The sequence below is a fragment of the Rhipicephalus sanguineus genome, chromosome 6 (assembly GCF_013339695.2).
Source record: "Rhipicephalus sanguineus isolate Rsan-2018 chromosome 6, BIME_Rsan_1.4, whole genome shotgun sequence".
Taxonomy (NCBI): domain Eukaryota; kingdom Metazoa; phylum Arthropoda; class Arachnida; order Ixodida; family Ixodidae; genus Rhipicephalus; species Rhipicephalus sanguineus.
The window spans coordinates 132640690-132657678 of record NC_051181.1 but is presented as its reverse complement, the minus strand read 5'-3'; positions in this window follow the sequence as shown (position 1 = coordinate 132657678).

The following is a 16989-nucleotide window of genomic DNA, read 5'->3' as shown; positions in this document are numbered from 1 at the left end:
AACGCTTGGTGAAGAAGCGTTCCTCAGAAGGTGGCATACACGATTTTTCGTGGTGCGGAAGGGGAATATTGAATTCCTCCCTATACAGCTGCTTTAAAAGCGCCTGGCCCGGAAAAAAAAAATTAGTCAAGTATCATATGAGCCGGCCTAAGGCGGCGACACGCGTACAAATGTAGCACTTCTTCACAACTGATATGTGAGTATTTGTGCAAACTTAGTTCTTTTTTTTTTTTCTAACAGAGATCCATCGTATGTGACAGTGTCTGAGTGCATTAGTTACATCGTTACTGTGCCTTCCTGTTTGTAAGTGCCGTAAAAGTGATTTTTAGGGACGAAGCACCTTAGGGTCTCGGCGTGTCTGCGTGCATTGTCGTCTGCTGTCGTGACGGTCAATTCGCTCGAGCACAAGAGAGGGTGCCACCGCCTCAGCGCTCGCCGTGTGGCGAGAGAGAGCGAGCGGCGCGCGTTCACCATGGAAACGCTCTTTCTGCGATGAACGCTGAACTACCAGCTCGCAAGGAACGAGAACGCGCCCTCACCCGCGAGAGACAACGCCGACGCAGGCAGTACGTGCTAGAGAGTTTCTTGATCGAGAAAACCGACTGCATGCGCTGCACAACCGTTCACCGGCCACCCCCTATATATAGGCACGGGATCTTGACCTGCAATGTAGCGCCGGTGGGAGATTTCTCTTGTGCGTAGTTGCACAATAAATATTCGCAGAGTGCAGGTTAACTGAAAGCGGACTGCGGATCTCTGTGTCCAATCTTTCTTCTGTCTCTCATTGCCCATTGACAGTGATTTTGCTGTGGGAAACACCGGCGCACACTTCATGCTTCGCCCCTCCACAGGTTTCACGCTAGTGGTGCTGAAGCACCATTCTCTACATGCTTCGCCCGCCCCCGTTACCGATTACGATATCGCACTCTACTCTTGAAAGCGAAGCTCAAGCGTCCCCCAAGTTTTTGCGATTCTCGTGAAAGCATGTCTCGCAAGAAAATGTTGTGTTGAATTGTTACTGACGTTAACCGTGCATGATATAATCAATTTTTCTAAGCACATATTTTGGAAACTCATATTTAGTTCACTATTTCGGGCTTTTCCATCGACTTCCGCATGTGTTAGTTCTCCATAAGCTTTTTATACCAATGTTTGAGTAAGGTATACAAAGCATAATCACTAAGAAATATCAGTCTATACGTCAGCAAGGGTTATCTATGCGCATTCCTTATATAATGCAGACTGTCACATCCATGCACGCGGTTGAATGATCATCGCCGTATGCTTCACCCTTCCTTTCCATACATTTTCAAGCCTGAATTCCCCTAGCTTCCCATTATAAGCCAAAGCCTTTCAATAAACAGATCATTAATTCATTCATACATTTCATAAAAAAAACTTCCTTAGACTTGGTACAAACTTTGTAATTGAACTATTAAAAATGCTAGGGCTTGCCTTCTGCTGACTAACATTCAGGTCATTCAATTATTCTTAAGTATTAATTTCGTTCTACCCTCGCTTTCAAATGTGTCTAACGATCCAAACAGGCGAACGGCGGGATTTTTTTCTGTTCTTTAGCGATTCGTTGAGTCGGCTTTCACGATATTCTCCAGTGATTCTGTGAACTGAAGGCCTTTCAAAACCCAATGCCTTCAGTAAATAAAGCCCTCTTTCTGCCTCTTTCGGTTCAGGTTATTAAAAGCAGTTGCTATCATTTGCAGCTGCCAAGACTGCCTGGAACAATTATAATGAATGGCTCAGTTCAGACGCACTGGCAAATGTTACTGCCTTGAAAATAGTACCATCAAAATGTTGTCAATGCCAAGCGTACGTCATCCGTAACTTAAGGTGCAATGAGCTTTAAAGCACCGTTGAAAAACGGCCACGCATACATTAATGCAACAAGCTACCACATTGTCGCCAAATATATAAGTGCGGCAGTCGCACGGGTTCTTACCAGCAGGCTGATAAGAAAAAAGAACCAAATTCGATTTTTTTATCGTTTTACGTTAGTGGCCAATCACTTCAACTGATGATCATCTGGCACAAGGATCGGCTGCAGCTTGGTATTCAAGAAATTGTAGCATAGGTGCGTTTTTTTTAATAGGGGCCCAGCTAACATAATACCGATAAAAAAATCCGTATTATGTTAGCTCTTACAGCGAAGCCGTCTTAGTCTGCCGTGTGCAGCCGCCGCCGCCATCGTAGTAGTAGTAGGTCACGTGACCAGAAGGTGGAGTGAGCAAACAAATAAATAAAACAAAGTGGTGATGATGACATTTTGGTACCGAAATTAATTATTATAATCACTACAGTTTCGCTGTCCGACGGCTTTAACGGCGTGGAAATGGCTTTTTTTTTTCTTTGCGTTTCTTTTTATGTAACGCCGTTGCGTTGTAAAACAATGAATACGGATAATATATTACGGAAAACTTAAATTTCTAGATTTCTGGAGCAGGGCTTCAGCCAGCCGGTCTGACGCAATTCTTCGATGAGTTCTTCAACAATTGCGTCAGCTGAGAAGACACGTTTACATATCGACGGGTGCAAAACAGCGTTGATCCTTTCGTTCTTTCACTTTCACACATTCAAGTGCAAGATAAGCGAATACTGTTTGTTTGCTCATTCGTGTCATCAGCTAATGACGCTTGCTGTTCACTAATATCTGAGGTTTGCATAGCAAAACCACGAGATGACTATGAGGCATGATTATGTAGCGGAGGGCTCCTGAAATTTCCACCATCTGGGGTTCGTTAACGTGCACTGACGTCGCACAATACACGGGCCTTATAGCGTTGCGCCTCCATCCAAATGAGACCGCCGCGACCGCGTTCGAACCCTCGACCTTCGGATCAGTAGCCGACCACTGTAAGGGCGGTACTACCGAGGCGGACAATGCTTGCTGATGGGTCATGGTACTGCGAACTCAAGATGGTTCTGCTCTATTCTGTTCTAATTGGCTTGCTGTGGAGAGGTCGAGGTTTTTATCACCTCGGCTACTCCATTTCTATAAGTTGTGTAGCGAAAAAAAAAAGCGGTTACCCAAAATAAAAAATTAACAAGTAAAGAAAAAAACATATAGCAAACTGAAACACATTAAAAAAATAACATGGTAATGGACAGTTCGCTTGCCAGGAGTTCACACTGCAGTAAAGGTTCCGCATGCCAAATGGGAAGTTCCCAACCGCTTCGAGCAGTGGAAAGATACCGCTCCGAAAAATACGAGACGCAGTGGAAACCGCCCCGCCCTTGATACTTTGTGTAATTGTCGCGAGAGGTCCATTATTTCGGTTCACTTATTTATACGTTGCCAACAGCGCAGCGCGTTGTTCGTGGACGGTTTATCCGCCCCGCGTCAGTCCTGCCTGGCCACCGAAATTAGTTCCGGTTGCGTCATCACCGCTCGCAAACGGAAAAAAAAACTGGAGCACCGTGGTGGCAGGGTGGCGCCTGGCCGACGGGCCTTTTGAGAAAGCCAGCGCCTTGTATCCCGCGTTGCAAGGTGAATGACTCGGATGCGAGCTAGCTGAGCGTCAGTATGTTATAGAAGCAACTATACGTCGTGTCGCGGGAGAGGCCGCTCGTCTACGCGATCCTCTCAGCGGGCGTCTTGGCGTCCGTCCACCTGGACGTCGTCGCTGTCGTCGTCATTCGGGCGCGTCTAGTAGAAATACACAGACAGTGACAGTATATACGGCATCGGTGCAGCTCACGGGGCTGACGCGGCGTCCCTCGCAAGGACAGCGGATCACCCGCGCGTGCCTGGTTGTATTATACCTCTATGCGGTTTCGGAAGGATGTTGGTGCTGAAGACAATAATGATCATGGCGCCTGCCCAGTAATGATGATGAGTCATAGATCTCGTTCGATAACCATGGTCATTGCAATGGTCATTGAGGTGCCCACCAATATAAGGTTGGCTTGGCTGGTGGTGAACGTATCAACGGGGAGAGAAGTATCCGTGAGTGATATTTGCGACAAAATATGAATATTCGATTAGCCTGAGGACACAGCCTCTAATTCAAAGTTCCGGCACTTTCTGTTTCCTTACGTCTCTCTCTCTCTCTCTCTCGCTTTGTCCATTTTCTGAGCCCTATTTCTCCACCGTATTGCAGGGTGTAGCAAACCATGAAACTGGAATCCAGTTAACCAAGTTTTCATTCACCCTCTTTTTTTCTAGCAGCATGCCCTAGCTCTTGCAAGCAACGCAGATGTATATTAACTTATAAGGGACACGCATTACCAGAGAAGGAATGCGCGTGTTGAAGACTATTTCCCACGTGCCTAGTAAATTCTTTATATACCTGCTTATCAAGGCACATGTCTGCAGCTTACCCAAACCCTCATGCAAAACCCCGTCTTTTTTAACTTCGATACCAAAAAAACACCTACATTTCGGTGCACTCACTCACTCACTCACTCACTCACTCACTCACTCACTCACTCACTCACTCACTCACTCACTCACTCACTCACTCACTCACTCACTCACTCACTCACTCACTCACTCACTCACTCACTCACTCACTCACTCACTCACTCACTCACTCACTCACCTTCTCTCTCGTCTCACCTGTTTTCTTCCCCCCATTTTTTTTTTGTTGCTAATACATGCTGCCTTAATACTGGCATTAATGACCCAATCGATAATGCTCCTAACCCAACTGACGGCCCTGCGAATCCGACCTCTGATTGGCTGACACCAGCTATACGGCTTCCGCAACAGCGCGCAGATATAGTAAAGAACAGTGAGGGCGGCACTGTCGAGCTGGTATTTCCGCCAACGCCGCGGGTGGGTTCAAAAATAGGAGCAGGTGACGGCCGCACGGCTCCGACAGTTTTGACGACAGTTGCGGCCCACGCTAGCGCTGAATTATGACGCAGGAGAAGGGCGAGGGGAAGGAGACCGTCCAGGGGGAAGTTAAACCTCGGTTTTAGTCGACCTTGCTGAAAGCCCTTTGCAGGGTTGCGTCGTTTGTCACGCTCGCAGGTTGCAGCCACTAGTTAGGGACGTTACAGGGAGCCACGAATAAACTGCGAGTTAACCAACTCTGAAAGAACGCGCTAGCAGTTCTTGCAGGGCTTTATAATAAAGTCCGGCGTTGCAATAAGGAATTTCAGGATCTGTTTCCAAGTGAGAGTTCTCGCGCAGCAACGTGACCTTCAGGTAAACTTTTGTTAAACCCAGAATAAGAGCAGAAAGCCCAGTCTATAGGGGTGCTTCAGAAGCGCGTGCAGCGGTAAAGAAGCATATTTTTTGTGTGTGTGGTTTATTCAGTTAGCGGATCCCAACCACACACTTCTTTCTACATCGCCCCTGAGATCCCCTACGGCAGCGCGACGAAACACGAGGTTAACCCATGGAATACACAAGGGCACGTGAACGCTGATGTGTGAGTGTCGCTAGCAGATACCTAAGTCAGAGATTATGGTCGTCTCCATTTTGTTTTTTAATGTTTAGTGCATTCATGGGAGTGTATAAGTTCGCATTTCTTAAACTACGCGTAAATCTTTCTTTTTTTTTCGTTTGTTTGTCGTCCGCAAACGTTTCTCAGATCGACCGCACGTCAGTACACATACGTATACACCAGTGAGGAAATATACGCGGACCATGGAAGCGAGTGCCGAAATTGACGCCTGCGCCGTCTAGTGGCGAGCCGTCTGCTGTCGTGAGCATTTCTCTGGAGGATGCGCGGCCAGAGCAGTGATCTCGACAGTAGACGGCTCGCCACTAGACGGCGCAGACACCAGTTTTGGCTTAGAGTCACTGGAAAATCAGAGTACCGCAAAGATAGGCTGCACGCGGGCAACATTGGGTGGCGGCGGCCATGTCCCTTCCAGACCGTCCGGCACGTTGCTAGCGTGTGTTGAGAAGTGACCGATCTTTTAGCCTCAGTGCCGTGTTACGCTCGGCAGAACGGCATTATGTGTGTGTTTCTTCAAGAGGATATTAGAAGTGATTTCGAGTCATCGACAGGTATAGATCGACTACGCGGTTAGCGGTGTAACTAATGAAACGTACGGCGAATGTTGCCATGTGCTCGCGAACTCTTTTCATGGCTTCATCGGTCTCGTTTCGTGTCACGCCCGGGCGTGCTGGCTAGGTCTGGATATGTAAACATAGTTGCATTAGCGCAGTGACATCGTGCGAGATACCATTCACTTCAACATTTGGTGAATCTTGACTGTTTGCGCTAGCTTTGCAGTCGGTGTTCAGGTTCACTGCACTCGAGAACGTTATCGAACAACATCGAGAACATTCAACATTGCGTCCTTCGACTGATCGCTGACGCATACCTTACTTGCGCACCGTGCTTGCTGTTCAGCTGGTTGACATGTGTAATAGAAGTTGTGTGTGTACGGTAATTGGAAGTTGTGCGCGACGTCTTGATTCGGAACGCCAGCAGCCGAACGCACGGGCGAATCAGTGTGCGGTAGGTAAGGTGCATCTTATCTTACGATACGTAGAAAATAGGCCATCAACAAGTATTGACATCACTACTTAATTGTTTCATTTCCTATTTCTTGTCTCCTTAATATTCCCAACGTTGCAATGAATTTGCAAATATTTTGCTGTGTTCTGACAAACAGTTCTTTTTTTGGCATTGCCAGTGCGTAAACAGCTGGGGTTCGGTTTCTGCACTGCTGCACTTTTTTTGCATAATGCACTCTTATTAAAACTTCCTTGGCACGGTGCTTTATGTTCTTTCGATCAGAAATAGCACATCCCGGAATTTCTAAAGCGCATGCTACTGCAACACAGTATGTATATAGACCTAAGGCTCGCATAAAATCGACTCCCTCAATACGTGGGACCTGCTTTTTTTTTTTTTTGCTGTGACCATTTCTCACCAACTATACAGTATTTTAAGGGTACGCTCGGTACAATGCAGCATTAGCAACATTTTTTTTGCAACAAATGTAAAAATACGCTTCATAACATTGCCTTATACCGAGTTTATCAACAGAGTTCCACGCTTCTGTTTTGTACAGTGCCAAAGATCATGCCACAATTGCCTTCAAGGTATACCAGTAAACAGTTATTATTTTAAGAAATCTTCGATTTCGCTCTCGTGCGTGACACGCTTATAACTCGGATAGCATGCGTAATCTGTTCAACAGATCGAGATATAAACAGCCGAGCAACTAGAAAGGTATGTAGTTTTCGATATCGCTGACCATAGCGAACCGAAAAGGTGAAGTATCTTGTCGCATAAGATCTTTTCCAGCAAAGTGAGTGTAGTTAACTGCAGGAAGGAGTGTTATTCGAGGGGGGCGAATTCGTTCAGGGCAACTATGCCCTGAGCGGCATAGAACGTAGAACGGCGCTCTTTGACATTAATTTTTCCCATACGGCAAACTAGATTCCCAGAGTAGCTCACCAGTAACGTTCGATTGATGGTGAGCTACTCTCTTCTAACATCTGCATGCAGTGGCGTAGCCAGGAGGTGGCACACCGGGCCCGTGCCCCCCCCCCCCCCCGAAAAAAATGTCTGCTTACGCCCCTGTCTGCATGACGCGTTTAAAAAAGCGACGAAGCACGTCTGGGGACCGTGGTACTGCTAAATGTCCGGCCACGCTTTGCATTGAACGCGCCTGCACCCAAAGCGCATGGAAGGGATATGGCGGCGAGAGGTCACGTGATGCGAGTAAGCCAATCGCGTCGGCGGCGGCGCGCGGAAAACAGATGCGATACTCTGAAATTTTTCCAGTGACTCTATTTTGGCTCGCACTCCCGTGGTCCGCATACTTTTCTTCACTGGTGTACAGGCACAATGCATCGGCTGCGGGTTAGCCGGACACCAATGTGACGATCTCAACGATACCGACACGTCAGTGTAGCCGGTTTATCGGTGTAGCCAGTGTAGCCATACCGTCACATGACGGTATGGCTACACCGACAGCCAGGCCCGTAGCCAGGGGGGGGGGGGCCCTCCGAAATTTTTGATGACACATGGTGTTTTATCGAAAATAAATCATGTAAATATGCGTTTTTCTCAAATAGTCAAGGTTTTCAGAAAGTGGCCCCCCCCACCGAAAAATATTCCTGGCTACGGGCCTGCCGACAGCACGTGGCCGAAGCAGCGGAAGCTCCTTCTTGAGCAGGGGGGAATCTGCCAGGGGATGCAACAAAGAAGTTTGCTACGGTTTGCTACCCTACGTACGCTCCAGACACGGCGTCCGAAGAAACTATTGGCTTCCTTCTCGCGATGTTCACCGCATTGTCTCTTATTCCTCGTAACCTGCGTCACGAAGGCATGCGGTCATCGCTAGCCGGTGATTAGGTTCGCTTCCCAGAACGTCGTAAAAAGGCTCGCTCGCTACGTCGTGCCGAGTCGAAGCGTCGGAAGCGCAAGAAGAAAAAGAAAGAAATGAAAGGAAAAAAACAAACGTGACATGTGCATGGGAAACGCCCAGGAAACGTTAGCTTTATTATGACCAATGCGCATACCTGACGCCGGCGCCTCAATACATGCGTCATATAGCGAAGCAGACACACATTTGCGCAGCTATCCTGGTTTTAGCTGTGTACCAGTGCTTACGCTTTTTTTGTATTACTTTATGAGCGTTCGCTTCATCAATCTACCCGATTGCTTTTCTAGGCACGTGTCCCCTGCTTCATCTGTCTGGTGTACGCGGTAAATTCATTTATAATCGTCTCTCTTCCAGTCTCTTCCTCTACGCTGTCTTTCTCTGTTTATCTGCGCATCCCGTGTAGGCTAGCCAACCGCCGCGAGCTCATTCTCCGAACTGGACTTGTGAAGCCAATTGGCGACCATTGACTACAGCCGCCGAGCCGCAATAGCCAGAGGGGCCCTGGAAGAGAGTCGACCCTCCAACCCCAGTAACCAAGCAGTCCTTATTTCCAATAAAGTTGTTTCTCTCTTTATGTGTTATGCTTCCGCGCGTTTCTATGTAATCTCTCTCTCTCTCTCTCTCTCTCTCTCTCTTCCTTCGTTTTCTTTTATTTGTACTCGCCAGACACAGTGTTTGAACAGAACGTCGTAGAAGCGGCATTTAATGTAGGCCATACTGTAACCCAACCTCGGCACCTTTCCTCCTCCTCACGGCCTCTCCCTCTTACAGCAGTAATGTAACTGAAAAAAAGTAATGTAACTCAAACCTTCCCTTCATGAACACAACAAAGCTAGGTTAGTCGGCTTCGCGAACAGAAAATGCAAACTACGCTCCAGAGGAGGAGGAGCAAGAAGATGGGAAAGAGATGGAGCTCAACGATACACATCTACGGTTTGCTACCCTACGCACGCAATATAGATGAAGGGGTGAAAATAAGGGAAAGAGAGGGAGGTAGGCAGAAAGTAGTTATGAATGTGAAAGCTGTGCATTATGCTACAATCCAACCCTGAGGCCAGCTGATTTCGAGAGGTGTAAAAGGTCAACTAAGCGCTTTGACAGCAAGTATAAAAGACAACCCAAATTCCTCATTTTTGTCTTCGCAGTGGATAATAATTGTTGGAGTTGAACGTCCCAAAACCACGATATGATTATGAGGAACGCCGAGGGTTCCGGAAATTTTTGACCACCTGGGGTTCTTTAAGGTGCACTTAAATCACAGTACACGAGCCTCAGGCATTTTCGCCGCCATCGAAAATGCGGCCGCCGCCACACGGATTCGATCCCGCGACCTTCGGGTAGAACACCGTGGCGGGTGCCTTTGCGGTGGAGAGAGAGAGAATTAAACTTTATTGTCTGACCAGGCGCGTTTTCTTCGCCCAGAGGTGGGTGACTTCCTTATTCCAGGTAGCCATGGCTTGCAGCTGATGCTAGAGCCCTGTCCACCAGTCGGAGCTGGTCCTCAGGGTTTAGTGACGTCAGCAACGCCTCCCACTGGTCTTCCGGATTTTCTTGGATGCTCTGTTCGTCTATGGGCGGTGGAAGAAGCAAGCTTAATCTGTACACATACGCTTCGACATCGTCACAGTTTTCGTTACTGAGCGGCCAAATTTTGTGGAAGTCAAGTAATGTAAGCCCTCTCCAGGAATTCTTATACAGGTCGCGGGATCGAATCCTGGCCGCGGCGGCCACATTTTCGATGGAGGCGAAAATGCTAGAGGCCCTTGTACTTAGACTTAGGTGCACGTTAAAGAACCCCAGGTGGTCAAAATTTTTCGGAGCCCTCCGCTACAGCGTCTCTCATAATCATATGGTGGTTTTGGGACGTTAAACCCCAACAACTATTATTATTATTAGGAATTCTTATACCACACTCTTGCAGTAAATGGGTGTGATGTTGTTTTGATGACAATAACTTTTGGGCAATTCACTTATGTCCCGCTGTCGGAAACGAATAATGTTGGCTAACTCTTGGCTAATATAGGCTAACTCTTCATTACTGTTAGCTAAGTGGAAGGTAATGTCGGCTATCCGCTACTAAAACAGCAATATCGTCTACGTTCAACTTCAATTAAATGACTGAGTTGTCACCAACTTTTAATACGCTACACCGCGTGCCTACGAACAAACAGCGCGGAAAACACGGGGCAGTGGCGAATGAAGAGAACGATACGAAGAGCTCTCAGCTCAATGTCGACCGCTGGTCGACATGCCGTCGTTGTTCAGCGGATGTCATCCACTTGTAGTCGCTCGCACGTCCTCTATATACTACACCCGCCGACAGAGGCGCAGTGGAAAAAAAAAAACATCGGATATATCTCGCCCAGAAGCGGCGTGAGAGCCGGGATGGTCTTAATGGCTTCTTCAGGCGGAGGGCGCCATTCGGCGACGGGGCCGAGATTTATGTTGCGACCTTCCGTTCCCCGGTCCGTCCGCCAACACCGCCACCAGCTGCGCAATATATACGGCATCTCACACCCTCCTTCACAGTTACACTTCTTCCTCGTTTCATTCGTCGACCCGTTAGAGCACGACTCTGCGAAGTAGGCTGTCCTAGGGGAAGAGATGGCTGCTGGACTTAAAATGAAGAAGGAAGAGTACGACATGTTTGCTGACAGCGCTTCGTCCGTGTTTTGCTTCGTGATCACGTAATGTCGTCGCGCCCGTGCTTCGCTGCCCTGTTTGCATTGAGACAAAGAAGAAAAAAATTGGAGACGACCCCAGCCCTTGACTTAGGTGTCTGGTAGTGGCATTCGCACGTCGGCGTTCGTATGCCCGGGTGTATTCCTTGGGCTAACGTTGTGTTTCGTCGCACTGCCTAAGCGGATCTCGGAGGCCACGTTCAAAGAAGCGCGTGGTTGAGATCTGCCCCGCCAGGTGTCACCACGATCCCGGTGCTCACAAAAAAAGCGTCGGCTCGTTCAATAAACTCATTCTGTTAATTTTCATTATTAGCCTAAGAGTTAATTGGTCATTTGTTAAGTATACTTATGCTCCGATGTCGTAGCCGTGCCCAATGAAACTCTTAACTTGAACCATAACTATCGATTTCGTACCAGTTTTACTTTATAAATCAAATTTCATGAATATTCAAAAAACCGGAAGTAAGGGATCAAACCATCGATTTTGTACCGGTATTATTTCTTCATTTTTTTAAAGCAAACTTTTGAAAACCGGAAGTAGGTGGTCGACCGGAAGTGCTTCAAAGAGAAACGAGATCGTCACTCATTGCCTGTGCCACTAATAAGGTTTAAAACAGCAGCAAAGCGCGTGGCGCGCGGGGCGCCGTCCCACGGACGCTCTGTGCCCCTATACGCGGTTCCGCTTGCCTGCCACTCCATTATGCAGAGTGTGCATGACGGGCCGGGCTGCCGACCCCTTCTCAACAAGGCGTCGTCCCCTCGGTTGCCTGTGCATCTTATGGATGAGATCCATTGCCTGTCCCCGTCCTTAGCAATTTGCATGCTTCCCTCGATTTCATATCTCTCAGCTCACGCGTTCTTGAGAACTTTATTATTTTTGCCGTTGTATTCCTTCCACTTATCAAATCTCGAACGACACTGGAAGTCCTCAACGCTCTTTCACGGAAGGCTGGCTGCGTCGTGGCGTCGCCCATGGCAACACCCGTTTTCCCAGCCGCCAAGCCGGAGCTGTCACACTTCTCTTCATTCCCATCACCGGATCTAGTTCCGTTGGCATATATTATATAGCCGTACTGAAAACTGCGCATATAATGCTTCATGCATCTCCATGCTCTTTTAAACTTTACATTTTTTTGCTCTTTCTTTTTTTATTCGCCAGTGTGTCGAGCTCTCGAGGCCAAGAGATGTGGCGTCGGCGGCTGCATAATTTGTTGAGCAGAACGAAAGCTGTCGGCGCGTTGGCCAACTATACTTCCTGTTTACGCAGAACGACGCATGCGCATCTTGTTGCTATAGACTGAATACAATTTCGGCATCCATATTGTTTACATATAATGTGGGCAGATTTTCTGACGCATTAAATTTTGCCACACACGTCCACATTCTAACGTTCAACCTAACTTAATCAGCAGTTAACCAAGCTAAACCCGGTGTATTCCAGCGAAATGAAGGCTGAACCAGGGTGCGTATGGTACGTGAACTTATGTCACCACACGTGGCAAAGGAAGCCTTTTTAGGGGCGAAGCTCCTTAAGGCGGCACCCGTTCGTCCCTCATAGTCGTCGTGGTCGTAGTTGTGAGTAACAAGTCTTACGCTTTGACCTCCAAGGTGGTGCCGGTGGGAGATTTCTCCTGTGCGTTGTTGAACAATAAAAAATTCGCAGCGTGCGCGTTAACTAAAAGCCGAATTCTTCTGTCTCTCATTCCCCATTATCAGCCATTGGCATGTTCCAGTAGGAAACGTTAGTAGAAGTAGAAGTGTAAGTGTTAGCTAAAAGCCGACTTCTTCTGTCTCTCATTGCCATTAGCAGCCATTGTTTACCTCCAAGGTAGTGCCTGGTGAGATTTCTCCTGTGCGTGATTAAACAATAAAAATTTTGTTCAAAACGCCGTTGATTGATGAAATAAACCAACGAAAGACGCCAGATGTTTTGTAAAAGCAGAACGAAAGAACGCCAGATGTTTTTCTTAAAGTGTAGTAGTAGTAGTTGTATTTAGCCACCTCGCCCGATCGTCAACGGGCGAGGTGGACCGGCAACGGCGCGAGGACCCTGCCGTACGAGAGTTAAATCATACTAAAAGACATACTTTGCGGGCGATACACTCTAGTGAGCTTTCAACTTTTCGTCTTAATGTACATGATAAAGAAATTATTTCTACGAAAAACGCAAGGCACACCTTGAGCAACATGTTTGGTTTTGGGACGCTAAATGGAACCATGAGGCGATGCGAAGCCGGAGCACTTGCACGATCGCGTTCCGTTGGCTTTCGTTGGGCATGCTACCGACCTCGCGTCGTGGAACGCGCGTCCTGTCTTCCCTCTAGCCTTGCCTTTAATTCGCACAGGGCGAGCGGGGAATGCGGTCGCTCTTGGCGCTCTTTCGCTCGGGAGCGGACTTCTTCCTTGCATTTCACCGATCACAAGTGATAATGAAGGGACCACGTAAACCAGCAGTACAATAAAAGTTTGATGTTTAATATATACACGATGTTTCACGCTCTTTATATTATGTACTGGGCGCATTTCACGGAAGAGTTTCACGGTTTACAGATGATTCCCTCCGTAGCTTCGCCCCACTCATCATCATTCACCCCGTGGATATGCTGTGATTTTTTTTTTTAATGTTTCCCGTGCGCCCTTCTTTCTCAACTTTCGCATTAACTTCGCAGCGTTAACTTTAGCTCAATTTTCGCACTGCCATTCATGTCCAACTACAGCAACTTCGGGTCGATATACCTAGGATCTTTAGGCGGCTATGCAATGGAAAGAAATTGTCTAGCCATTCTTTGCTGTGGGATGTAATCGAATAGATCTCACAAGGCTTTCTCGAGGAGGGCAGTCTGGCGTTTTAGTGGTGCGCCACAAGTTCCCGCAGGAGCCGAGGGAAAACGCCAATGTCAGAGTTAACGCCAGTCAGCGCCCCGCGCATTTCGGAGACCACACAGAACGATTATTAAACAAGATGCTGCGCAAAAACCGACTCGACCAACAACATGCATTGTTGAAAACGAGAACAACATTACGTGTACTTGGCGGGCGCGCCGCTGGATAGCGTTGTGCGACCGCGGGGAAGCGCATGAGTGGAGCTCGGCTGCAGTACACGGCACATACGTGACGTACTTACCCGGCGGGTGTATGGTATGCCACCGCATTTACTGAAAGATAATCGTATTAACATTGGCAACATCGTGATGTGTTTTCAACCAGGATTGTGTCGTTGCAACACAGACAGCAATGACACAGACACTTGGGTAGCATTCGTGGCGTAGGCCCGATTTCCGGTTTTGTGGGCAAAATTGAAACTATGTAAGTGTGTATCGTTTGTAGTGTGCAGCGCAATAAGCCTTGTAAAAACTGCACGAAAGATTTCATTTTGTGTCTGCGAAGCTTTACCACTCGTCATAGGTGCAGGCTAATAAGGCGCTGTCTAAGTTGCGAGCAGCTGGTCGTCGGCGCCATAAGGCATGAAAGAGAATGAACCCCAATCCATTCATTTCCAATTATAAGGAAAGGCCAACTAGCTCTTCGTGCCAAGACTACGTATCGGTTCTGTCCGGTCGCTTCTCTACGAAACGTCGGTGGGACTTCCCCGGCACGTCGAGTTAAGCTTGTTTTACGATCGGCACAGAAGTCGCATCTGTCGCACGTAGCTTCCAGGGGCCTGCAATGAGGACGTCCCCAGAAAGAAAGAAAGAAAGAAAGAAAGAAAGAAAGAAAGAAAGAAAGAAAGAAAGAAAGAAAGAAAGAAAGAAAGAAAGAAAGAAAGAAAGAAAGAAAGAAAGAAAGAAAGAAAGAAAGAAAGAAAGAAAGAAAGAAAGAAAGAAAGAAAGAAAGAAAGAAAGAAAGAAAGAAAGAAAAAGAAAGAAAGAAAGAAAGAAAAAGAAAGAAAGCATTCACAGACGTTTCGAAAATCAGCTATAGACTTCGGCACCGCGCACAACGTTAACACCTGGTCTGACAACGTGACCCTGATAACTGTCGCCGCTTTGCGTTACTCGAGAACGAGACGTCTCCGGTTATCCCATGAACAGGTGGTGCCCGGTGCGGAATAACGAAAGCATTATCATAAAGTATTTCAAGCCACAAGGGTTGGAGGTGCATTGTAGACAGGAAAGCGACTCGTTCCTTAACACATAAAAGTGTGCGTGACAATGTCTACGTTTCCAGCATGGTGGATTTTTTTTAATGGGACAGGAAGAAAAAAACGTCCAATTTCACTTAGCGAAACAGCAAAGTTGGTTATGAGGAACACCGTTGCCAATGGAATATTTATTTATTCATTTATATACAGATACTGTCAGCCCTTACACAGGGCTATAACAGGAGTGGAAAACAATACATAATAACATAACAATCATTGTAGAATCAGAACATCATTAACATGTACAATCAGAACTTACAGATAAAGGGACAAAATGAACTACACCAACAAACGCAACCAGATAATAAGATTAAATTTAATAAGATTAAATTAAAACCAGATAATATGGATTAATTTTCGACCACCTCGGATTGAATAACGCGCACTTAGTTTTGAATATATGTACGAGCATTCCTGCACGCTGCCTCTGTCATAATGCGGCCGGCATGACAGCGAGTTGAATCTGGAACCTCTTGCTCAGTATAGTTTGACGACGTCACAGACACTTAGCTACCAACGAAGGTATGACTCGTGGCGCCAGCGGATAAAAAGGTGGTCTTGATTCCCTGGTACAGAGTGCTCATTTTGATGTTATGTGCACATAGCACAAACAGGGCACTCAAGACCGACGAAAAAGACAAAAACACGACAATGCTAAGGCACCTAGCGCTGTATTTGTCTTTCCTGAAGTCTTGCGAGGCACGTTTCCGCTATACACATAATGTACTGCGATACTAACTGGCGCATCGATTTACTCATATCGATGGTAACAGAACGCAAACAACGACACCCGTCTGCACGTTGAAACGTATACAATCCGCGGTTATCGTTAATGTGTAGTCCTCCGACACCACCACACGGTTACGCTAATGGATCCGTGTGTTGTTGGTAAGGAAGGTGAACCCCACAAACCAATCGATGTGGCGCTCTCGAAGTGACCGTCAAAGGCTCCCGTATACGCGTTGTTTGCCGTTATCTCAACCACTTTACCGAGACGAGTGGGGACGAGACGAGTGCGTTCTAGCTCGGACAATGTTGTGCTCTCATATAGGATCGCCGGCCTATACAACAAACAATCGAAGTGGTCCCGCCCACGCCATCAGCTAGCGTGAGTGCCGGAGCACTTTCTACGTGCGCGTTGTTGTCGCAGCGGGACAACGTTCGCCGATTCCGAGCGACAAACAACGACCTGTGTGTTGCTTGCGACACTGGCTTCCTCGAGCTTACTACGCACGTGGGATGCTGTTTTCGCGTGACGCACAGCTGTGAGAATGTCAGTTTAAGCCACTGCGACAGCGGGCACACATTACAAAATCAGATAATAATCAATACGCGAAAGTTACCTAGCAAAACGAACATAATAGGAAAGAGAGAGTCACGCTGTCCCTTATGAATTTGCCTAAGACATTTGGAAAGCGAAAGCCATCTTCTTCTTCTAAGTCGACTGCACTGTTGCCCACCTCCTCGAAAGGTTTCTGCACCAAACGTGGCTTTGCAGTGCCTCCGGGATTGGCCCACTTTTGACCAAGCGACAATGTCCCGCCACGATGTTATCATGTGACGTCACGTTATGTAACGTCATGATGCGGTCACAAATTTTGGCGACCAGTGACGTCACGATGGCGTCAGCTGGTGACGTCATCCCGTGAATATTATTCTTTTTTTTTTGCAGCACTCTGTCGGTCACTTTTCGAGTTTGAAGAGGCATCTAAGGCTTTCGCCTTAAAACGCGACAACATGTACGCTTAAAGGGGCACCGCAACACTTTTTGAGCATGGTGAAAAAACGCTGCCGATCGGTAGGCGAGGCTACCGACAACACGCGAGCCAAATATTATAGCGCTGCACGCGG